The sequence below is a fragment of the Perna viridis genome, chromosome 9, assembly GCF_037379345.1.
Source record: "Perna viridis isolate PV_CMFRI_1.1 ecotype Kerala chromosome 9, ASM3737934v1, whole genome shotgun sequence".
Lineage (NCBI taxonomy): Eukaryota > Metazoa > Mollusca > Bivalvia > Mytilida > Mytilidae > Perna > Perna viridis.
The window spans coordinates 17,048,062-17,067,761 of NC_142453.1; the positions used below are offsets into that span (position 1 = coordinate 17,048,062).

General features: G+C 36.2%; 44 non-coding genes across 44 annotated transcripts; 33 read left to right on the top strand and 11 right to left on the bottom strand.

Annotated features, from left to right (window-relative positions):
- The first annotated feature begins 131 nt into the window (after positions 1–131).
- Positions 132–203, top strand: Trnap-cgg (transfer RNA proline (anticodon CGG)). Its single transcript has one exon. It is a non-coding gene; the product is annotated as a tRNA-Pro (tRNA).
- Positions 204–723: 520 nt separating this feature from the next.
- On the top strand, positions 724–795 carry Trnag-ucc (transfer RNA glycine (anticodon UCC)). The gene has a single exon. It is a non-coding gene; the product is annotated as a tRNA-Gly (tRNA).
- A 323-nt stretch (positions 796–1,118) lies between these two features.
- Trnag-ucc (transfer RNA glycine (anticodon UCC)) lies at positions 1,119–1,190 on the top strand. Its single transcript has one exon. It is a non-coding gene; the product is annotated as a tRNA-Gly (tRNA).
- A 286-nt stretch (positions 1,191–1,476) lies between these two features.
- Trnav-aac (transfer RNA valine (anticodon AAC)) lies at positions 1,477–1,549 on the bottom strand. The gene has a single exon. It is a non-coding gene; the product is annotated as a tRNA-Val (tRNA).
- A 395-nt stretch (positions 1,550–1,944) lies between these two features.
- Trnap-cgg (transfer RNA proline (anticodon CGG)) lies at positions 1,945–2,016 on the top strand. Its single transcript has one exon. It is a non-coding gene; the product is annotated as a tRNA-Pro (tRNA).
- A 520-nt stretch (positions 2,017–2,536) lies between these two features.
- Trnag-ucc (transfer RNA glycine (anticodon UCC)) lies at positions 2,537–2,608 on the top strand. Its single transcript has one exon. It is a non-coding gene; the product is annotated as a tRNA-Gly (tRNA).
- Positions 2,609–2,930: 322 nt separating this feature from the next.
- Trnag-ucc (transfer RNA glycine (anticodon UCC)) lies at positions 2,931–3,002 on the top strand. Its single transcript has one exon. It is a non-coding gene; the product is annotated as a tRNA-Gly (tRNA).
- Positions 3,003–3,288: 286 nt separating this feature from the next.
- Positions 3,289–3,361, bottom strand: Trnav-aac (transfer RNA valine (anticodon AAC)). Its single transcript has one exon. It is a non-coding gene; the product is annotated as a tRNA-Val (tRNA).
- Positions 3,362–3,756: 395 nt separating this feature from the next.
- Trnap-cgg (transfer RNA proline (anticodon CGG)) lies at positions 3,757–3,828 on the top strand. Its single transcript has one exon. It is a non-coding gene; the product is annotated as a tRNA-Pro (tRNA).
- A 520-nt stretch (positions 3,829–4,348) lies between these two features.
- Trnag-ucc (transfer RNA glycine (anticodon UCC)) lies at positions 4,349–4,420 on the top strand. Its single transcript has one exon. It is a non-coding gene; the product is annotated as a tRNA-Gly (tRNA).
- A 322-nt stretch (positions 4,421–4,742) lies between these two features.
- On the top strand, positions 4,743–4,814 carry Trnag-ucc (transfer RNA glycine (anticodon UCC)). Its single transcript has one exon. It is a non-coding gene; the product is annotated as a tRNA-Gly (tRNA).
- Positions 4,815–5,100: 286 nt separating this feature from the next.
- Positions 5,101–5,173, bottom strand: Trnav-aac (transfer RNA valine (anticodon AAC)). The gene has a single exon. It is a non-coding gene; the product is annotated as a tRNA-Val (tRNA).
- A 395-nt stretch (positions 5,174–5,568) lies between these two features.
- Positions 5,569–5,640, top strand: Trnap-cgg (transfer RNA proline (anticodon CGG)). The gene has a single exon. It is a non-coding gene; the product is annotated as a tRNA-Pro (tRNA).
- Positions 5,641–6,161: 521 nt separating this feature from the next.
- On the top strand, positions 6,162–6,233 carry Trnag-ucc (transfer RNA glycine (anticodon UCC)). Its single transcript has one exon. It is a non-coding gene; the product is annotated as a tRNA-Gly (tRNA).
- A 323-nt stretch (positions 6,234–6,556) lies between these two features.
- Trnag-ucc (transfer RNA glycine (anticodon UCC)) lies at positions 6,557–6,628 on the top strand. Its single transcript has one exon. It is a non-coding gene; the product is annotated as a tRNA-Gly (tRNA).
- Positions 6,629–6,914: 286 nt separating this feature from the next.
- On the bottom strand, positions 6,915–6,987 carry Trnav-aac (transfer RNA valine (anticodon AAC)). Its single transcript has one exon. It is a non-coding gene; the product is annotated as a tRNA-Val (tRNA).
- Positions 6,988–7,382: 395 nt separating this feature from the next.
- Positions 7,383–7,454, top strand: Trnap-cgg (transfer RNA proline (anticodon CGG)). Its single transcript has one exon. It is a non-coding gene; the product is annotated as a tRNA-Pro (tRNA).
- Positions 7,455–7,975: 521 nt separating this feature from the next.
- Positions 7,976–8,047, top strand: Trnag-ucc (transfer RNA glycine (anticodon UCC)). The gene has a single exon. It is a non-coding gene; the product is annotated as a tRNA-Gly (tRNA).
- Positions 8,048–8,370: 323 nt separating this feature from the next.
- Positions 8,371–8,442, top strand: Trnag-ucc (transfer RNA glycine (anticodon UCC)). Its single transcript has one exon. It is a non-coding gene; the product is annotated as a tRNA-Gly (tRNA).
- A 286-nt stretch (positions 8,443–8,728) lies between these two features.
- On the bottom strand, positions 8,729–8,801 carry Trnav-aac (transfer RNA valine (anticodon AAC)). The gene has a single exon. It is a non-coding gene; the product is annotated as a tRNA-Val (tRNA).
- Positions 8,802–9,196: 395 nt separating this feature from the next.
- On the top strand, positions 9,197–9,268 carry Trnap-cgg (transfer RNA proline (anticodon CGG)). The gene has a single exon. It is a non-coding gene; the product is annotated as a tRNA-Pro (tRNA).
- Positions 9,269–9,788: 520 nt separating this feature from the next.
- Positions 9,789–9,860, top strand: Trnag-ucc (transfer RNA glycine (anticodon UCC)). The gene has a single exon. It is a non-coding gene; the product is annotated as a tRNA-Gly (tRNA).
- Positions 9,861–10,181: 321 nt separating this feature from the next.
- Positions 10,182–10,253, top strand: Trnag-ucc (transfer RNA glycine (anticodon UCC)). Its single transcript has one exon. It is a non-coding gene; the product is annotated as a tRNA-Gly (tRNA).
- A 286-nt stretch (positions 10,254–10,539) lies between these two features.
- Trnav-aac (transfer RNA valine (anticodon AAC)) lies at positions 10,540–10,612 on the bottom strand. The gene has a single exon. It is a non-coding gene; the product is annotated as a tRNA-Val (tRNA).
- Positions 10,613–11,007: 395 nt separating this feature from the next.
- Trnap-cgg (transfer RNA proline (anticodon CGG)) lies at positions 11,008–11,079 on the top strand. The gene has a single exon. It is a non-coding gene; the product is annotated as a tRNA-Pro (tRNA).
- A 521-nt stretch (positions 11,080–11,600) lies between these two features.
- Trnag-ucc (transfer RNA glycine (anticodon UCC)) lies at positions 11,601–11,672 on the top strand. The gene has a single exon. It is a non-coding gene; the product is annotated as a tRNA-Gly (tRNA).
- Positions 11,673–11,995: 323 nt separating this feature from the next.
- Positions 11,996–12,067, top strand: Trnag-ucc (transfer RNA glycine (anticodon UCC)). The gene has a single exon. It is a non-coding gene; the product is annotated as a tRNA-Gly (tRNA).
- A 286-nt stretch (positions 12,068–12,353) lies between these two features.
- Trnav-aac (transfer RNA valine (anticodon AAC)) lies at positions 12,354–12,426 on the bottom strand. Its single transcript has one exon. It is a non-coding gene; the product is annotated as a tRNA-Val (tRNA).
- Positions 12,427–12,821: 395 nt separating this feature from the next.
- Trnap-cgg (transfer RNA proline (anticodon CGG)) lies at positions 12,822–12,893 on the top strand. The gene has a single exon. It is a non-coding gene; the product is annotated as a tRNA-Pro (tRNA).
- A 520-nt stretch (positions 12,894–13,413) lies between these two features.
- Trnag-ucc (transfer RNA glycine (anticodon UCC)) lies at positions 13,414–13,485 on the top strand. Its single transcript has one exon. It is a non-coding gene; the product is annotated as a tRNA-Gly (tRNA).
- Positions 13,486–13,800: 315 nt separating this feature from the next.
- Positions 13,801–13,872, top strand: Trnag-ucc (transfer RNA glycine (anticodon UCC)). The gene has a single exon. It is a non-coding gene; the product is annotated as a tRNA-Gly (tRNA).
- Positions 13,873–14,158: 286 nt separating this feature from the next.
- Trnav-aac (transfer RNA valine (anticodon AAC)) lies at positions 14,159–14,231 on the bottom strand. The gene has a single exon. It is a non-coding gene; the product is annotated as a tRNA-Val (tRNA).
- Positions 14,232–14,626: 395 nt separating this feature from the next.
- On the top strand, positions 14,627–14,698 carry Trnap-cgg (transfer RNA proline (anticodon CGG)). The gene has a single exon. It is a non-coding gene; the product is annotated as a tRNA-Pro (tRNA).
- A 520-nt stretch (positions 14,699–15,218) lies between these two features.
- On the top strand, positions 15,219–15,290 carry Trnag-ucc (transfer RNA glycine (anticodon UCC)). Its single transcript has one exon. It is a non-coding gene; the product is annotated as a tRNA-Gly (tRNA).
- A 322-nt stretch (positions 15,291–15,612) lies between these two features.
- On the top strand, positions 15,613–15,684 carry Trnag-ucc (transfer RNA glycine (anticodon UCC)). The gene has a single exon. It is a non-coding gene; the product is annotated as a tRNA-Gly (tRNA).
- A 286-nt stretch (positions 15,685–15,970) lies between these two features.
- On the bottom strand, positions 15,971–16,043 carry Trnav-aac (transfer RNA valine (anticodon AAC)). Its single transcript has one exon. It is a non-coding gene; the product is annotated as a tRNA-Val (tRNA).
- A 395-nt stretch (positions 16,044–16,438) lies between these two features.
- On the top strand, positions 16,439–16,510 carry Trnap-cgg (transfer RNA proline (anticodon CGG)). Its single transcript has one exon. It is a non-coding gene; the product is annotated as a tRNA-Pro (tRNA).
- Positions 16,511–17,031: 521 nt separating this feature from the next.
- Trnag-ucc (transfer RNA glycine (anticodon UCC)) lies at positions 17,032–17,103 on the top strand. The gene has a single exon. It is a non-coding gene; the product is annotated as a tRNA-Gly (tRNA).
- A 323-nt stretch (positions 17,104–17,426) lies between these two features.
- Positions 17,427–17,498, top strand: Trnag-ucc (transfer RNA glycine (anticodon UCC)). Its single transcript has one exon. It is a non-coding gene; the product is annotated as a tRNA-Gly (tRNA).
- A 286-nt stretch (positions 17,499–17,784) lies between these two features.
- Positions 17,785–17,857, bottom strand: Trnav-aac (transfer RNA valine (anticodon AAC)). Its single transcript has one exon. It is a non-coding gene; the product is annotated as a tRNA-Val (tRNA).
- Positions 17,858–18,252: 395 nt separating this feature from the next.
- Positions 18,253–18,324, top strand: Trnap-cgg (transfer RNA proline (anticodon CGG)). The gene has a single exon. It is a non-coding gene; the product is annotated as a tRNA-Pro (tRNA).
- Positions 18,325–18,844: 520 nt separating this feature from the next.
- Positions 18,845–18,916, top strand: Trnag-ucc (transfer RNA glycine (anticodon UCC)). Its single transcript has one exon. It is a non-coding gene; the product is annotated as a tRNA-Gly (tRNA).
- A 321-nt stretch (positions 18,917–19,237) lies between these two features.
- Trnag-ucc (transfer RNA glycine (anticodon UCC)) lies at positions 19,238–19,309 on the top strand. Its single transcript has one exon. It is a non-coding gene; the product is annotated as a tRNA-Gly (tRNA).
- A 286-nt stretch (positions 19,310–19,595) lies between these two features.
- Positions 19,596–19,668, bottom strand: Trnav-aac (transfer RNA valine (anticodon AAC)). Its single transcript has one exon. It is a non-coding gene; the product is annotated as a tRNA-Val (tRNA).
- Positions 19,669–19,700: the final 32 nt, after the last annotated feature.

A 19,700-nucleotide genomic window follows, 5' to 3' on the forward strand; every position in this document is an offset into this window, starting at 1 on the left:
GAGAAATATACATATAACAAAAACTTATACCGCAAAGCATTTTCCTGTTTAACAGAAAACAATATATACTATTATGCTTTCCCAGCAAACTTTATGTTTATATTGCTTCTATTCGACTAGTTCTAATACCAGGCTCGTTGGTCTAGGGGTATGATTCTCGCTTCGGGTGCGAGAGGTCCCGGGTTCGACTCCCGGACGAGCCCTAATTTTTCATGTCAAAACATCATTCATTACAGCAGCGAATGTTCGGAAAATTATACACTTGATTCATATATAGTGTCAAAATGTGGCTGCCAGGCACATTTCATTTTGAAGTTCCGTTTTAAATATTTCCTCAATGTTTTCAAACTACCGTACGTTGCTTTCAACTCATTTTGTTAACCAACTGTGCTTTATAAGTATGCATATGCATGAGCAGAATTTAAGCTGACGTCTGCACGTTGATAAATATACATAGCGATATAAACACTGAACTCTTTACATAACACGTGTGCACAAGATTGCTATAATTCCACTTACAGACACCAAGCAAGCCGATAATCAGTTTATCTGAAGTTTTCATTTTTATAATAAACGAATAAAGACGGTCGTAATAAATCTGAATTTGAGCTACCACAATCTTCATTTTGTTTATTCCTTGCTAGATTGCCCTGGGGCGATGTCAATATACATACGTGGCGATAAGGACATTTTTAGAGGAAAAATATTCATATTGTTTCCAAGGCGTCGGTGGTGTAACGGTTAGCATGGTTGCCTTCCAAGCAATCGATCCGGGTTCGACTCCCGGCCGACGCACTCTTTTTGGTTTTTGATTTTCTAAGGTAAAGATTTTTTTCTTTTTCTCGAATGAACTGCTGTACCATTCTAAGAAGTAAAAATGGGGATATCAACCATGATTTATGTTAAAACTATATACTTATAAAAAGTTGAACTAGTTATTTTTTTTTTTTTACCACTGTCCTTTAAACTGAATCATAATTGAGGTGAAAGCCACGGTGGCATACCTGCATATTCAAATTCCAATTTCAATTCAGAAATTTTAATTCAATCATACAAGAGCGAACAAACAGAAATATGTCGTATTTATAAGTATTAAAAGCATTAAGAAAGGATGTATAGCGTCGGTGGTGTAACGGTTAGCATGGTTGCCTTCCAAGCAATCGATCCGGGTTCGACTCCCGGCCGACGCACTGATATTTTTAAGAATTGGAATTCTATTCATTTACATTTTTTGGCTTCAACTTCCATACCATTCCTATAGATGTGCTTTGCCGTTGAAGCCAGTCATGTAAGAAATCTGTTAGTATGACATTTCAAGTAGAAATTGGCTTCTTTTAACATCGTTCATACTGCCTTTTTGAAGAATGAAACAAGTATTTAATTTACATTCTGCATCTAAGTCAAAACTGTGGCAATACACTTAAAATTCTTTCTTGATCATAAGGTTTCTTTTTCCATGGTGCCAAAAAAAATATTTGTTTCCGCTGAGGATTGAACTCAGGACCTTCCGCGTGTTAAGCGGATGTGATAACCACTACACCACGGAAACCTTAAGCAATTGGTGACAAAATTCAGCATATAACTATCGGGAAGCCAATTCTAAACTGAGCACTATTTTGCGTATGAAAGAATTAGCGACAGTTTACACGAATGTAAATTTATGATAGCTTCACAAACTGTAATCAGATTTTACTCTCAGTGCCTGCAGCTAACACTTCCAAAAGCATATATACATATGTACCTATGCGACATTCACTTTAAACTGTCATTGGATTTACTCGAACAACATATTACGGTTATTAGTAGTATACTCGAGAAATATACATATAACAAAAACTTATACCGCAAAGCATTTTCCTGTTTAACAGAAAACAATATATACTATTATGCTTTCCCAGCAAACTTTATGTTTATATTGCTTCTATTCGACTAGTTCTAATACCAGGCTCGTTGGTCTAGGGGTATGATTCTCGCTTCGGGTGCGAGAGGTCCCGGGTTCGACTCCCGGACGAGCCCTAATTTTTCATGTCAAAACATCATTCATTACAGCAGCGAATGTTCGGAAAATTATACACTTGATTCATATATAGTGTCAAAATGTGGCTGCCAGGCACATTTCATTTTGAAGTTCCGTTTTAAATATTTCCTCAATGTTTTCAAACTACCGTACGTTGCTTTCAACTCATTTTGTTAACCAACTGTGCTTTATAAGTATGCATATGCATGAGCAGAATTTAAGCTGACGTCTGCACGTTGATAAATATACATAGCGATATAAACACTGAACTCTTTACATAACACGTGTGCACAAGATTGCTATAATTCCACTTACAGACACCAAGCAAGCCGATAATCAGTTTATCTGAAGTTTTCATTTTTATAATAAACGAATAAAGACGGTCGTAATAAATCTGAATTTGAGCTACCACAATCTTCATTTTGTTTATTCCTTGCTAGATTGCCCTGGGGCGATGTCAATATACATACGTGGCGATAAGGACATTTTTAGAGGAAAAATATTCATATTGTTTCCAAGGCGTCGGTGGTGTAACGGTTAGCATGGTTGCCTTCCAAGCAATCGATCCGGGTTCGACTCCCGGCCGACGCACTCTTTTTGGTTTTTGATTTTCTAAGGTAAAGATTTTTTTCTTTTTCTCGAATGAACTGCTGTACCATTCTAAGAAGTAAAAATGGGGATATTAACCATGATTTATGTTAAAACTATATACTTATAAAAAGTTGAACTAGTTATTTTTTTTTTTTACCACTGTCCTTTAAACTGAATCATAATTGAGGTGAAAGCCACGGTGGCATACCTGCATATTCAAATTCCAATTTCAATTCAGAAATTTTAATTCAATCATACAAGAGCGAACAAACAGAAATATGTCGTATTTATAAGTATTAAAAGCATTAAGAAAGGATGTATAGCGTCGGTGGTGTAACGGTTAGCATGGTTGCCTTCCAAGCAATCGATCCGGGTTCGACTCCCGGCCGACGCACTGATATTTTTAAGAATTGGAATTCTATTCATTTACATTTTTTGGCTTCAACTTCCATACCATTCCTATAGATGTGCTTTGCCGTTGAAGCCAGTCATGTAAGAAATCTGTTAGTATGACATTTCAAGTAGAAATTGGCTTCTTTTAACATCGTTCATACTGCCTTTTTGAAGAATGAAACAAGTATTTAATTTACATTCTGCATCTAAGTCAAAACTGTGGCAATACACTTAAAATTCTTTCTTGATCATAAGGTTTCTTTTTCCATGGTGCCAAAAAAAATATTTGTTTCCGCTGAGGATTGAACTCAGGACCTTCCGCGTGTTAAGCGGATGTGATAACCACTACACCACGGAAACCTTAAGCAATTGGTGACAAAATTCAGCATATAACTATCGGGAAGCCAATTCTAAACTGAGCACTATTTTGCGTATGAAAGAATTAGCGACAGTTTACACGAATGTAAATTTATGATAGCTTCACAAACTGTAATCAGATTTTACTCTCAGTGCCTGCAGCTAACACTTCCAAAAGCATATATACATATGTACCTATGCGACATTCACTTTAAACTGTCATTGGATTTACTCGAACAACATATTACGGTTATTAGTAGTATACTCGAGAAATATACATATAACAAAAACTTATACCGCAAAGCATTTTCCTGTTTAACAGAAAACAATATATACTATTATGCTTTCCCAGCAAACTTTATGTTTATATTGCTTCTATTCGACTAGTTCTAATACCAGGCTCGTTGGTCTAGGGGTATGATTCTCGCTTCGGGTGCGAGAGGTCCCGGGTTCGACTCCCGGACGAGCCCTAATTTTTCATGTCAAAACATCATTCATTACAGCAGCGAATGTTCGGAAAATTATACACTTGATTCATATATAGTGTCAAAATGTGGCTGCCAGGCACATTTCATTTTGAAGTTCCGTTTTAAATATTTCCTCAATGTTTTCAAACTACCGTACGTTGCTTTCAACTCATTTTGTTAACCAACTGTGCTTTATAAGTATGCATATGCATGAGCAGAATTTAAGCTGACGTCTGCACGTTGATAAATATACATAGCGATATAAACACTGAACTCTTTACATAACACGTGTGCACAAGATTGCTATAATTCCACTTACAGACACCAAGCAAGCCGATAATCAGTTTATCTGAAGTTTTCATTTTTATAATAAACGAATAAAGACGGTCGTAATAAATCTGAATTTGAGCTACCACAATCTTCATTTTGTTTATTCCTTGCTAGATTGCCCTGGGGCGATGTCAATATACATACGTGGCGATAAGGACATTTTTAGAGGAAAAATATTCATATTGTTTCCAAGGCGTCGGTGGTGTAACGGTTAGCATGGTTGCCTTCCAAGCAATCGATCCGGGTTCGACTCCCGGCCGACGCACTCTTTTTGGTTTTTGATTTTCTAAGGTAAAGATTTTTTTCTTTTTCTCGAATGAACTGCTGTACCATTCTAAGAAGTAAAAATGGGGATATCAACCATGATTTATGTTAAAACTATATACTTATAAAAAGTTGAACTAGTTATTTTTTTTTTTTACCACTGTCCTTTAAACTGAATCATAATTGAGGTGAAAGCCACGGTGGCATACCTGCATATTCAAATTCCAATTTCAATTCAGAAATTTTAATTCAATCATACAAGAGCGAACAAACAGAAATATGTCGTATTTATAAGTATTAAAAGCATTAAGAAAGGATGTATAGCGTCGGTGGTGTAACGGTTAGCATGGTTGCCTTCCAAGCAATCGATCCGGGTTCGACTCCCGGCCGACGCACTGATATTTTTAAGAATTGGAATTCTATTCATTTACATTTTTTGGCTTCAACTTCCATACCATTCCTATAGATGTGCTTTGCCGTTGAAGCCAGTCATGTAAGAAATCTGTTAGTATGACATTTCAAGTAGAAATTGGCTTCTTTTAACATCGTTCATACTGCCTTTTTGAAGAATGAAACAAGTATTTAATTTACATTCTGCATCTAAGTCAAAACTGTGGCAATACACTTAAAATTCTTTCTTGATCATAAGGTTTCTTTTTCCATGGTGCCAAAAAAAATATTTGTTTCCGCTGAGGATTGAACTCAGGACCTTCCGCGTGTTAAGCGGATGTGATAACCACTACACCACGGAAACCTTAAGCAATTGGTGACAAAATTCAGCATATAACTATCGGGAAGCCAATTCTAAACTGAGCACTATTTTGCGTATGAAAGAATTAGCGACAGTTTACACGAATGTAAATTTATGATAGCTTCACAAACTGTAATCAGATTTTACTCTCAGTGCCTGCAGCTAACACTTCCAAAAGCATATATACATATGTACCTATGCGACATTCACTTTAAACTGTCATTGGATTTACTCGAACAACATATTACGGTTATTAGTAGTATACTCGAGAAATATACATATAACAAAAACTTATACCGCAAAGCATTTTCCTGTTTAACAGAAAACAATATATACTATTATGCTTTCCCAGCAAACTTTATGTTTATATTGCTTCTATTCGACTAGTTCTAATACCAGGCTCGTTGGTCTAGGGGTATGATTCTCGCTTCGGGTGCGAGAGGTCCCGGGTTCGACTCCCGGACGAGCCCTAATTTTTCATGTCAAAACATCATTCATTACAGCAGCGAATGTTCGGAAAATTATACACTTGATTCATATATAGTGTCAAAATGTGGCTGCCAGGCACATTTCATTTTGAAGTTCCGTTTTAAATATTTCCTCAATGTTTTCAAACTACCGTACGTTGCTTTCAACTCATTTTGTTAACCAACTGTGCTTTATAAGTATGCATATGCATGAGCAGAATTTAAGCTGACGTCTGCACGTTGATAAATATACATAGCGATATAAACACTGAACTCTTTACATAACACGTGTGCACAAGATTGCTATAATTCCACTTACAGACACCAAGCAAGCCGATAATCAGTTTATCTGAAGTTTTCATTTTTATAATAAACGAATAAAGACGGTCGTAATAAATCTGAATTTGAGCTACCACAATCTTCATTTTGTTTATTCCTTGCTAGATTGCCCTGGGGCGATGTCAATATTACATACGTGGCGATAAGGACATTTTTAGAGGAAAAATATTCATATTGTTTCCAAGGCGTCGGTGGTGTAACGGTTAGCATGGTTGCCTTCCAAGCAATCGATCCGGGTTCGACTCCCGGCCGACGCACTCTTTTTGGTTTTTGATTTTCTAAGGTAAAGATTTTTTTCTTTTTCTCGAATGAACTGCTGTACCATTCTCAGAAGTAAAAATGGGGATATCAACCATGATTTATGTTAAAACTATATACTTATAAAAAGTTGAACTAGTTATTTTTTTTTTTTTACCACTGTCCTTTAAACTGAATCATAATTGAGGTGAAAGCCACGGTGGCATACCTGCATATTCAAATTCCAATTTCAATTCAGAAATTTTAATTCAATCATACAGGAGCGAACAAACAGAAATATGTCGTATTTATAAGTATTAAAAGCATTAAGAAAGGATGTATAGCGTCGGTGGTGTAACGGTTAGCATGGTTGCCTTCCAAGCAATCGATCCGGGTTCGACTCCCGGCCGACGCACTGATATTTTTAAGAATTGGAATTCTATTCATTTACATTTTTTGGCTTCAACTTCCATACCATTCCTATAGATGTGCTTTGCCGTTGAAGCCAGTCATGTAAGAAATCTGTTAGTATGACATTTCAAGTAGAAATTGGCTTCTTTTAACATCGTTCATACTGCCTTTTTGAAGAATGAAACAAGTATTTAATTTACATTCTGCATCTAAGTCAAAACTGTGGCAATACACTTAAAATTCTTTCTTGATCATAAGGTTTCTTTTTCCATGGTGCCAAAAAAAATATTTGTTTCCGCTGAGGATTGAACTCAGGACCTTCCGCGTGTTAAGCGGATGTGATAACCACTACACCACGGAAACCTTAAGCAATTGGTGACAAAATTCAGCATATAACTATCGGGAAGCCAATTCTAAACTGAGCACTATTTTGCGTATGAAAGAATTAGCGACAGTTTACACGAATGTAAATTTATGATAGCTTCACAAACTGTAATCAGATTTTACTCTCAGTGCCTGCAGCTAACACTTCCAAAAGCATATATACATATGTACCTATGCGACATTCACTTTAAACTGTCATTGGATTTACTCGAACAACATATTACGGTTATTAGTAGTATACTCGAGAAATATACATATAACAAAAACTTATACCGCAAAGCATTTTCCTGTTTAACAGAAAACAATATATACTATTATGCTTTCCCAGCAAACTTTATGTTTATATTGCTTCTATTCGACTAGTTCTAATACCAGGCTCGTTGGTCTAGGGGTATGATTCTCGCTTCGGGTGCGAGAGGTCCCGGGTTCGACTCCCGGACGAGCCCTAATTTTTCATGTCAAAACATCATTCATTACAGCAGCGAATGTTCGGAAAATTATACACTTGATTCATATATAGTGTCAAAATGTGGCTGCCAGGCACATTTCATTTTGAAGTTCCGTTTTAAATATTTCCTCAATGTTTTCAAACTACCGTACGTTGCTTTCAACTCATTTTGTTAACCAACTGTGCTTTATAAGTATGCATATGCATGAGCAGAATTTAAGCTGACGTCTGCACGTTGATAAATATACATAGCGATATAAACACTGAACTCTTTACATAACACGTGTGCACAAGATTGCTATAATTCCACTTACAGACACCAAGCAAGCCGATAATCAGTTTATCTGAAGTTTTCATTTTTATAATAAACGAATAAAGACGGTCGTAATAAATCTGAATTTGAGCTACCACAATCTTCATTTTGTTTATTCCTTGCTAGATTGCCCTGGGGCGATGTCAATATTACATACGTGGCGATAAGGACATTTTTAGAGGAAAAATATTCATATTGTTTCCAAGGCGTCGGTGGTGTAACGGTTAGCATGGTTGCCTTCCAAGCAATCGATCCGGGTTCGACTCCCGGCCGACGCACTCTTTTTGGTTTTTGATTTTCTAAGGTAAAGATTTTTTTCTTTTTCTCGAATGAACTGCTGTACCATTCTCAGAAGTAAAAATGGGGATATCAACCATGATTTATGTTAAAACTATATACTTATAAAAAGTTGAACTAGTTATTTTTTTTTTTTTACCACTGTCCTTTAAACTGAATCATAATTGAGGTGAAAGCCACGGTGGCATACCTGCATATTCAAATTCCAATTTCAATTCAGAAATTTTAATTCAATCATACAGGAGCGAACAAACAGAAATATGTCGTATTTATAAGTATTAAAAGCATTAAGAAAGGATGTATAGCGTCGGTGGTGTAACGGTTAGCATGGTTGCCTTCCAAGCAATCGATCCGGGTTCGACTCCCGGCCGACGCACTGATATTTTTAAGAATTGGAATTCTATTCATTTACATTTTTTGGCTTCAACTTCCATACCATTCCTATAGATGTGCTTTGCCGTTGAAGCCAGTCATGTAAGAAATCTGTTAGTATGACATTTCAAGTAGAAATTGGCTTCTTTTAACATCGTTCATACTGCCTTTTTGAAGAATGAAACAAGTATTTAATTTACATTCTGCATCTAAGTCAAAACTGTGGCAATACACTTAAAATTCTTTCTTGATCATAAGGTTTCTTTTTCCATGGTGCCAAAAAAAATATTTGTTTCCGCTGAGGATTGAACTCAGGACCTTCCGCGTGTTAAGCGGATGTGATAACCACTACACCACGGAAACCTTAAGCAATTGGTGACAAAATTCAGCATATAACTATCGGGAAGCCAATTCTAAACTGAGCACTATTTTGCGTATGAAAGAATTAGCGACAGTTTACACGAATGTAAATTTATGATAGCTTCACAAACTGTAATCAGATTTTACTCTCAGTGCCTGCAGCTAACACTTCCAAAAGCATATATACATATGTACCTATGCGACATTCACTTTAAACTGTCATTGGATTTACTCGAACAACATATTACGGTTATTAGTAGTATACTCGAGAAATATACATATAACAAAAACTTATACCGCAAAGCATTTTCCTGTTTAACAGAAAACAATATATACTATTATGCTTTCCCAGCAAACTTTATGTTTATATTGCTTCTATTCGACTAGTTCTAATACCAGGCTCGTTGGTCTAGGGGTATGATTCTCGCTTCGGGTGCGAGAGGTCCCGGGTTCGACTCCCGGACGAGCCCTAATTTTTCATGTCAAAACATCATTCATTACAGCAGCGAATGTTCGGAAAATTATACACTTGATTCATATATAGTGTCAAAATGTGGCTGCCAGGCACATTTCATTTTGAAGTTCCGTTTTAAATATTTCCTCAATGTTTTCAAACTACCGTACGTTGCTTTCAACTCATTTTGTTAACCAACTGTGCTTTATAAGTATGCATATGCATGAGCAGAATTTAAGCTGACGTCTGCACGTTGATAAATATACATAGCGATATAAACACTGAACTCTTTACATAACACGTGTGCACAAGATTGCTATAATTCCACTTACAGACACCAAGCAAGCCGATAATCAGTTTATCTGAAGTTTTCATTTTTATAATAAACGAATAAAGACGGTCGTAATAAATCTGAATTTGAGCTACCACAATCTTCATTTTGTTTATTCCTTGCTAGATTGCCCTGGGGCGATGTCAATATACATACGTGGCGATAAGGACATTTTTAGAGGAAAAATATTCATATTGTTTCCAAGGCGTCGGTGGTGTAACGGTTAGCATGGTTGCCTTCCAAGCAATCGATCCGGGTTCGACTCCCGGCCGACGCACTCTTTTTGGTTTTTGATTTTCTAAGGTAAAGTTTTTTTTTTTTTCTCGAATGAACTGCTGTACCATTCTAAGAAGTAAAAATGGGGATATCAACCATGATTTATGTTAAAACTATATACTTATAAAAAGTTGAACTAGTTATTTTTTTTTTTTACCACTGTCCTTTAAACTGAATCATAATTGAGGTGAAAGCCACGGTGGCATACCTGCATATTCAAATTCCAATTTCAATTCAGAAATTTTAATTCAATCATACAAGAGCGAACAAACAGAAATATGTCGTATTTATAAGTATTAAAAGCATTAAGAAAGGATGTATAGCGTCGGTGGTGTAACGGTTAGCATGGTTGCCTTCCAAGCAATCGATCCGGGTTCGACTCCCGGCCGACGCACTGATATTTTTAAGAATTGGAATTCTATTCATTTACATTTTTTGGCTTCAACTTCCATACCATTCCTATAGATGTGCTTTGCCGTTGAAGCCAGTCATGTAAGAAATCTGTTAGTATGACATTTCAAGTAGAAATTGGCTTCTTTTAACATCGTTCATACTGCCTTTTTGAAGAATGAAACAAGTATTTAATTTACATTCTGCATCTAAGTCAAAACTGTGGCAATACACTTAAAATTCTTTCTTGATCATAAGGTTTCTTTTTCCATGGTGCCAAAAAAAATATTTGTTTCCGCTGAGGATTGAACTCAGGACCTTCCGCGTGTTAAGCGGATGTGATAACCACTACACCACGGAAACCTTAAGCAATTGGTGACAAAATTCAGCATATAACTATCGGGAAGCCAATTCTAAACTGAGCACTATTTTGCGTATGAAAGAATTAGCGACAGTTTACACGAATGTAAATTTATGATAGCTTCACAAACTGTAATCAGATTTTACTCTCAGTGCCTGCAGCTAACACTTCCAAAAGCATATATACATATGTACCTATGCGACATTCACTTTAAACTGTCATTGGATTTACTCGAACAACATATTACGGTTATTAGTAGTATACTCGAGAAATATACATATAACAAAAACTTATACCGCAATGCATTTTCCTGTTTAACAGAAAACAATATATACTATTATGCTTTCCCAGCAAACTTTATGTTTATATTGCTTCTATTCGACTAGTTCTAATACCAGGCTCGTTGGTCTAGGGGTATGATTCTCGCTTCGGGTGCGAGAGGTCCCGGGTTCGACTCCCGGACGAGCCCTAATTTTTCATGTCAAAACATCATTCATTACAGCAGCGAATGTTCGGAAAATTATACACTTGATTCATATATAGTGTCAAAATGTGGCTGCCAGGCACATTTCATTTTGAAGTTCCGTTTTAAATATTTCCTCAATGTTTTCAAACTACCGTACGTTGCTTTCAACTCATTTTGTTAACCAACTGTGCTTTATAAGTATGCATATGCATGAGCAGAATTTAAGCTGACGTCTGCACGTTGATAAATATACATAGCGATATAAACACTGAACTCTTTACATAACACGTGTGCACAAGATTGCTATAATTCCACTTACAGACACCAAGCAAGCCGATAATCAGTTTATCTGAAGTTTTCATTTTTATAATAAACGAATAAAGACGGTCGTAATAAATCTGAATTTGAGCTACCACAATCTTCATTTTGTTTATTCCTTGCTAGATTGCCCTGGGGCGATGTCAATATACATACGTGGCGATAAGGACATTTTTTAGAGGAAAAATATTCATATTGTTTCCAAGGCGTCGGTGGTGTAACGGTTAGCATGGTTGCCTTCCAAGCAATCGATCCGGGTTCGACTCCCGGCCGACGCACTCTTTTTGGTTTTTGATTTTCTAAGGTAAAGATTTTTTTCTTTTTCTCGAATGAACTGCTGTACCATTCTAAGAAGTAAAAATGGGGATATCAACCATGATTTATGTTAAAACTATATACTTATAAAAAGTTGAACTAGTTATTTTTTTTTTTTTACCACTGTCCTTTAAACTGAATCATAATTGAGGTGAAAGCCACGGTGGCATACCTGCATATTCAAATTCCAATTTCAATTCAGAAATTTTAATTCAATCATACAAGAGCGAACAAACAGAAATATGTCGTATTTATAAGTATTAAAAGCATTAAGAAAGGATGTATAGCGTCGGTGGTGTAACGGTTAGCATGGTTGCCTTCCAAGCAATCGATCCGGGTTCGACTCCCGGCCGACGCACTGATATTTTTAAGAATTGGAATTCTATTCATTTACATTTTTTGGCTTCAACTTCCATACCATTCCTATAGATGTGCTTTGCCGTTGAAGCCAGTCATGTAAGAAATCTGTTAGTATGACATTTCAAGTAGAAATTGGCTTCTTTTAACATCGTTCATACTGCCTTTTTGAAGAATGAAACAAGTATTTAATTTACATTCTGCATCTAAGTCAAAACTGTGGCAATACACTTAAAATTCTTTCTTGATCATAAGGTTTCTTTTTCCATGGTGCCAAAAAAAATATTTGTTTCCGCTGAGGATTGAACTCAGGACCTTCCGCGTGTTAAGCGGATGTGATAACCACTACACCACGGAAACCTTAAGCAATTGGTGACAAAATTCAGCATATAACTATCGGGAAGCCAATTCTAAACTGAGCACTATTTTGCGTATGAAAGAATTAGCGACAGTTTACACGAATGTAAATTTATGATAGCTTCACAAACTGTAATCAGATTTTACTCTCAGTGCCTGCAGCTAACACTTCCAAAAGCATATATACATATGTACCTATGCGACATTCACTTTAAACTGTCATTGGATTTACTCGAACAACATATTACGGTTATTAGTAGTATACTCGAGAAATATACATATAACAAAAACTTATACCGCAAAGCATTTTCCTGTTTAACAGAAAACAATATATACTATTATGCTTTCCCAGCAAACTTTATGTTTATATTGCTTCTATTCGACTAGTTCTAATACCAGGCTCGTTGGTCTAGGGGTATGATTCTCGCTTCGGGTGCGAGAGGTCCCGGGTTCGACTCCCGGACGAGCCCTAATTTTTCATGTCAAAACATCATTCATTACAGCAGCGAATGTTCGGAAAATTATACACTTGATTCATATATAGTGTCAAAATGTGGCTGCCAGGCACATTTCATTTTGAAGTTCCGTTTTAAATATTTCCTCAATGTTTTCAAACTACCGTACGTTGCTTTCAACTCATTTTGTTAACCAACTGTGCTTTATAAGTATGCATATGCATGAGCAGAATTTAAGCTGACGTCTGCACGTTGATAAATATACATAGCGATATAAACACTGAACTCTTTACATAACACGTGTGCACAAGATTGCTATAATTCCACTTACAGACACCAAGCAAGCCGATAATCAGTTTATCTGAAGTTTTCATTTTTATAATAAACGAATAAAGACGGTCGTAATAAATCTGAATTTGAGCTACCACAATCTTCATTTTGTTTATTCCTTGCTAGATTGCCCTGGGGCGATGTCAATATACATACGTGGCGATAAGGACATTTTTAGAGGAAAAATATTCATATTGTTTCCAAGGCGTCGGTGGTGTAACGGTTAGCATGGTTGCCTTCCAAGCAATCGATCCGGGTTCGACTCCCGGCCGACGCACTGTTTTTGATTTTCTAAGGTAAAGATTTTTTTCTTTTTCTCGAATGAACTGCTGTACCATTCTAAGAAGTAAAAATGGGGATATCAACCATGATTTATGTTAAAACTATATACTTATAAAAAGTTGAACTAGTTATTTTTTTTTTTTACCACTGTCCTTTAAACTGAATCATAATTGAGGTGAAAGCCACGGTGGCATACCTGCATATTCAAATTCCAATTTCAATTCAGAAATTTTAATTCAATCATACAAGAGCGAACAAACAGAAATATGTCGTATTTATAAGTATTAAAAGCATTAAGAAAGGATGTATAGCGTCGGTGGTGTAACGGTTAGCATGGTTGCCTTCCAAGCAATCGATCCGGGTTCGACTCCCGGCCGACGCACTGATATTTTTAAGAATTGGAATTCTATTCATTTACATTTTTTGGCTTCAACTTCCATACCATTCCTATAGATGTGCTTTGCCGTTGAAGCCAGTCATGTAAGAAATCTGTTAGTATGACATTTCAAGTAGAAATTGGCTTCTTTTAACATCGTTCATACTGCCTTTTTGAAGAATGAAACAAGTATTTAATTTACATTCTGCATCTAAGTCAAAACTGTGGCAATACACTTAAAATTCTTTCTTGATCATAAGGTTTCTTTTTCCATGGTGCCAAAAAAAATATTTGTTTCCGCTGAGGATTGAACTCAGGACCTTCCGCGTGTTAAGCGGATGTGATAACCACTACACCACGGAAACCTTAAGCAATTGGTGACAAAATTCAGCATATAACTATCGGGAAGCCAATTCTAAACTGAGCACTATTTTGCGTATGAAAGAATTAGCGACAGTTTACACGAATGTAAATTTATGATAGCTTCACAAACTGTAATCAGATTTTACTCTCAGTGCCTGCAGCTAACACTTCCAAAAGCATATATACATATGTACCTATGCGACATTCACTTTAAACTGTCATTGGATTTACTCGAACAACATATTACGGTTATTAGTAGTATACTCGAGAAATATACATATAACAAAAACTTATACCGCAAAGCATTTTCCTGTTTAACAGAAAACAATATATACTATTATGCTTTCCCAGCAAACTTTATGTTTATATTGCTTCTATTCGACTAGTTCTAATACCAGGCTCGTTGGTCTAGGGGTATGATTCTCGCTTCGGGTGCGAGAGGTCCCGGGTTCGACTCCCGGACGAGCCCTAATTTTTCATGTCAAAACATCATTCATTACAGCAGCGAATGTTCGGAAAATTATACACTTGATTCATATATAGTGTCAAAATGTGGCTGCCAGGCACATTTCATTTTGAAGTTCCGTTTTAAATATTTCCTCAATGTTTTCAAACTACCGTACGTTGCTTTCAACTCATTTTGTTAACCAACTGTGCTTTATAAGTATGCATATGCATGAGCAGAATTTAAGCTGACGTCTGCACGTTGATAAATATACATAGCGATATAAACACTGAACTCTTTACATAACACGTGTGCACAAGATTGCTATAATTCCACTTACAGACACCAAGCAAGCCGATAATCAGTTTATCTGAAGTTTTCATTTTTATAATAAACGAATAAAGACGGTCGTAATAAATCTGAATTTGAGCTACCACAATCTTCATTTTGTTTATTCCTTGCTAGATTGCCCTGGGGCGATGTCAATATACATACGTGGCGATAAGGACATTTTTAGAGGAAAAATATTCATATTGTTTCCAAGGCGTCGGTGGTGTAACGGTTAGCATGGTTGCCTTCCAAGCAATCGATCCGGGTTCGACTCCCGGCCGACGCACTCTTTTTGGTTTTTGATTTTCTAAGGTAAAGATTTTTTTCTTTTTCTCGAATGAACTGCTGTACCATTCTAAGAAGTAAAAATGGGGATATCAACCATGATTTATGTTAAAACTATATACTTATAAAAAGTTGAACTAGTTATTTTTTTTTTTTACCACTGTCCTTTAAACTGAATCATAATTGAGGTGAAAGCCACGGTGGCATACCTGCATATTCAAATTCCAATTTCAATTCAGAAATTTTAATTCAATCATACAAGAGCGAACAAACAGAAATATGTCGTATTTATAAGTATTAAAAGCATTAAGAAAGGATGTATAGCGTCGGTGGTGTAACGGTTAGCATGGTTGCCTTCCAAGCAATCGATCCGGGTTCGACTCCCGGCCGACGCACTGATATTTTTAAGAATTGGAATTCTATTCATTTACATTTTTTGGCTTCAACTTCCATACCATTCCTATAGATGTGCTTTGCCGTTGAAGCCAGTCATGTAAGAAATCTGTTAGTATGACATTTCAAGTAGAAATTGGCTTCTTTTAACATCGTTCATACTGCCTTTTTGAAGAATGAAACAAGTATTTAATTTACATTCTGCATCTAAGTCAAAACTGTGGCAATACACTTAAAATTCTTTCTTGATCATAAGGTTTCTTTTTCCATGGTGCCAAAAAAAATATTTGTTTCCGCTGAGGATTGAACTCAGGACCTTCCGCGTGTTAAGCGGATGTGATAACCACTACACCACGGAAACCTTAAGCAATTGGTGACAAAATTCAGCATATAACTATCGGGAAGCCAATTCTAAACTGAGCACTATTTTGCGTATGAAAGAATTAGCGACAGTTTACACGAATGTAAATTTATGATAGCTTCACAAACTGTAATCAGATTTTACTCTCAGTGCCTGCAGCTAACACTTCCAAAAGCATATATACATATGTACCTATGCGACATTCACTTTAAACTGTCATTGGATTTACTCGAACAACATATTACGGTTATTAGTAGTATACTCGAGAAATATACATATAACAAAAACTTATACCGCAATGCATTTTCCTGTTTAACAGAAAACAATATATACTATTATGCTTTCCCAGCAAACTTTATGTTTATATTGCTTCTATTCGACTAGTTCTAATACCAGGCTCGTTGGTCTAGGGGTATGATTCTCGCTTCGGGTGCGAGAGGTCCCGGGTTCGACTCCCGGACGAGCCCTAATTTTTCATGTCAAAACATCATTCATTACAGCAGCGAATGTTCGGAAAATTATACACTTGATTCATATATAGTGTCAAAATGTGGCTGCCAGGCACATTTCATTTTGAAGTTCCGTTTTAAATATTTCCTCAATGTTTTCAAACTACCGTACGTTGCTTTCAACTCATTTTGTTAACCAACTGTGCTTTATAAGTATGCATATGCATGAGCAGAATTTAAGCTGACGTCTGCACGTTGATAAATATACATAGCGATATAAACACTGAACTCTTTACATAACACGTGTGCACAAGATTGCTATAATTCCACTTACAGACACCAAGCAAGCCGATAATCAGTTTATCTGAAGTTTTCATTTTTATAATAAACGAATAAAGACGGTCGTAATAAATCTGAATTTGAGCTACCACAATCTTCATTTTGTTTATTCCTTGCTAGATTGCCCTGGGGCGATGTCAATATTACATACGTGGCGATAAGGACATTTTTAGAGGAAAAATATTCATATTGTTTCCAAGGCGTCGGTGGTGTAACGGTTAGCATGGTTGCCTTCCAAGCAATCGATCCGGGTTCGACTCCCGGCCGACGCACTCTTTTTGGTTTTTGATTTTCTAAGGTAAAGATTTTTTTCTTTTTCTCGAATGAACTGCTGTACCATTCTCAGAAGTAAAAATGGGGATATCAACCATGATTTATGTTAAAACTATATACTTATAAAAAGTTGAACTAGTTATTTTTTTTTTTTTACCACTGTCCTTTAAACTGAATCATAATTGAGGTGAAAGCCACGGTGGCATACCTGCATATTCAAATTCCAATTTCAATTCAGAAATTTTAATTCAATCATACAGGAGCGAACAAACAGAAATATGTCGTATTTATAAGTATTAAAAGCATTAAGAAAGGATGTATAGCGTCGGTGGTGTAACGGTTAGCATGGTTGCCTTCCAAGCAATCGATCCGGGTTCGACTCCCGGCCGACGCACTGATATTTTTAAGAATTGGAATTCTATTCATTTACATTTTTTGGCTTCAACTTCCATACCATTCCTATAGATGTGCTTTGCCGTTGAAGCCAGTCATGTAAGAAATCTGTTAGTATGACATTTCAAGTAGAAATTGGCTTCTTTTAACATCGTTCATACTGCCTTTTTGAAGAATGAAACAAGTATTTAATTTACATTCTGCATCTAAGTCAAAACTGTGGCAATACACTTAAAATTCTTTCTTGATCATAAGGTTTCTTTTTCCATGGTGCCAAAAAAAATATTTGTTTCCGCTGAGGATTGAACTCAGGACCTTCCGCGTGTTAAGCGGATGTGATAACCACTACACCACGGAAACCTTAAGCAATTGGTGACAAAATTCAGCATATAACTATCGGGAAGCCAATTCTAAACTGAGCACTATTTTGCGTATGAAAGAATTAGCGACAGTTTACACGAATGTAAATTTATGATAGCTTCACAAACTGTAATCAGATTTTACTCTCAGTGCCTGCAGCTAACACTTCCAAAAGCATATATACATATGTACCTATGCGACATTCACTTTAAACTGTCATTGGATTTACTCGAACAACATATTACGGTTATTAGTAGTATACTCGAGAAATATACATATAACAAAAACTTATACCGCAAAGCATTTTCCTGTTTAACAGAAAACAATATATACTATTATGCTTTCCCAGCAAACTTTATGTTTATATTGCTTCTATTCGACTAGTTCTAATACCAGGCTCGTTGGTCTAGGGGTATGATTCTCGCTTCGGGTGCGAGAGGTCCCGGGTTCGACTCCCGGACGAGCCCTAATTTTTCATGTCAAAACATCATTCATTACAGCAGCGAATGTTCGGAAAATTATACACTTGATTCATATATAGTGTCAAAATGTGGCTGCCAGGCACATTTCATTTTGAAGTTCCGTTTTAAATATTTCCTCAATGTTTTCAAACTACCGTACGTTGCTTTCAACTCATTTTGTTAACCAACTGTGCTTTATAAGTATGCATATGCATGAGCAGAATTTAAGCTGACGTCTGCACGTTGATAAATATACATAGCGATATAAACACTGAACTCTTTACATAACACGTGTGCACAAGATTGCTATAATTCCACTTACAGACACCAAGCAAGCCGATAATCAGTTTATCTGAAGTTTTCATTTTTATAATAAACGAATAAAGACGGTCGTAATAAATCTGAATTTGAGCTACCACAATCTTCATTTTGTTTATTCCTTGCTAGATTGCCCTGGGGCGATGTCAATATACATACGTGGCGATAAGGACATTTTTAGAGGAAAAATATTCATATTGTTTCCAAGGCGTCGGTGGTGTAACGGTTAGCATGGTTGCCTTCCAAGCAATCGATCCGGGTTCGACTCCCGGCCGACGCACTCTTTTTGGTTTTTGATTTTCTAAGGTAAAGTTTTTTTTTTTTTCTCGAATGAACTGCTGTACCATTCTAAGAAGTAAAAATGGGGATATCAACCATGATTTATGTTAAAACTATATACTTATAAAAAGTTGAACTAGTTATTTTTTTTTTTTACCACTGTCCTTTAAACTGAATCATAATTGAGGTGAAAGCCACGGTGGCATACCTGCATATTCAAATTCCAATTTCAATTCAGAAATTTTAATTCAATCATACAAGAGCGAACAAACAGAAATATGTCGTATTTATAAGTATTAAAAGCATTAAGAAAGGATGTATAGCGTCGGTGGTGTAACGGTTAGCATGGTTGCCTTCCAAGCAATCGATCCGGGTTCGACTCCCGGCCGACGCACTGATATTTTTAAGAATTGGAATTCTATTCATTTACATTTTTTGGCTTCAACTTCCATACCATTCCTATAGATGTGCTTTGCCGTTGAAGCCAGTCATGTAAGAAATCTGTTAGTATGACATTTCAAGTAGAAATTGGCTTCTTTTAACATCGTTCATACTGCCTTTTTGAAGAATGAAACAAGTATTTAATTTACATTCTGCATCTAAGTCAAAACTGTGGCAATACACTTAAAATTCTTTCTTGATCATAAGGTTTCTTTTTCCATGGTGCCAAAAAAAATATTTGTTTCCGCTGAGGATTGAACTCAGGACCTTCCGCGTGTTAAGCGGATGTGATAACCACTACACCACGGAAACCTTAAGCAATTGGTGACAAAATTCAGCATATA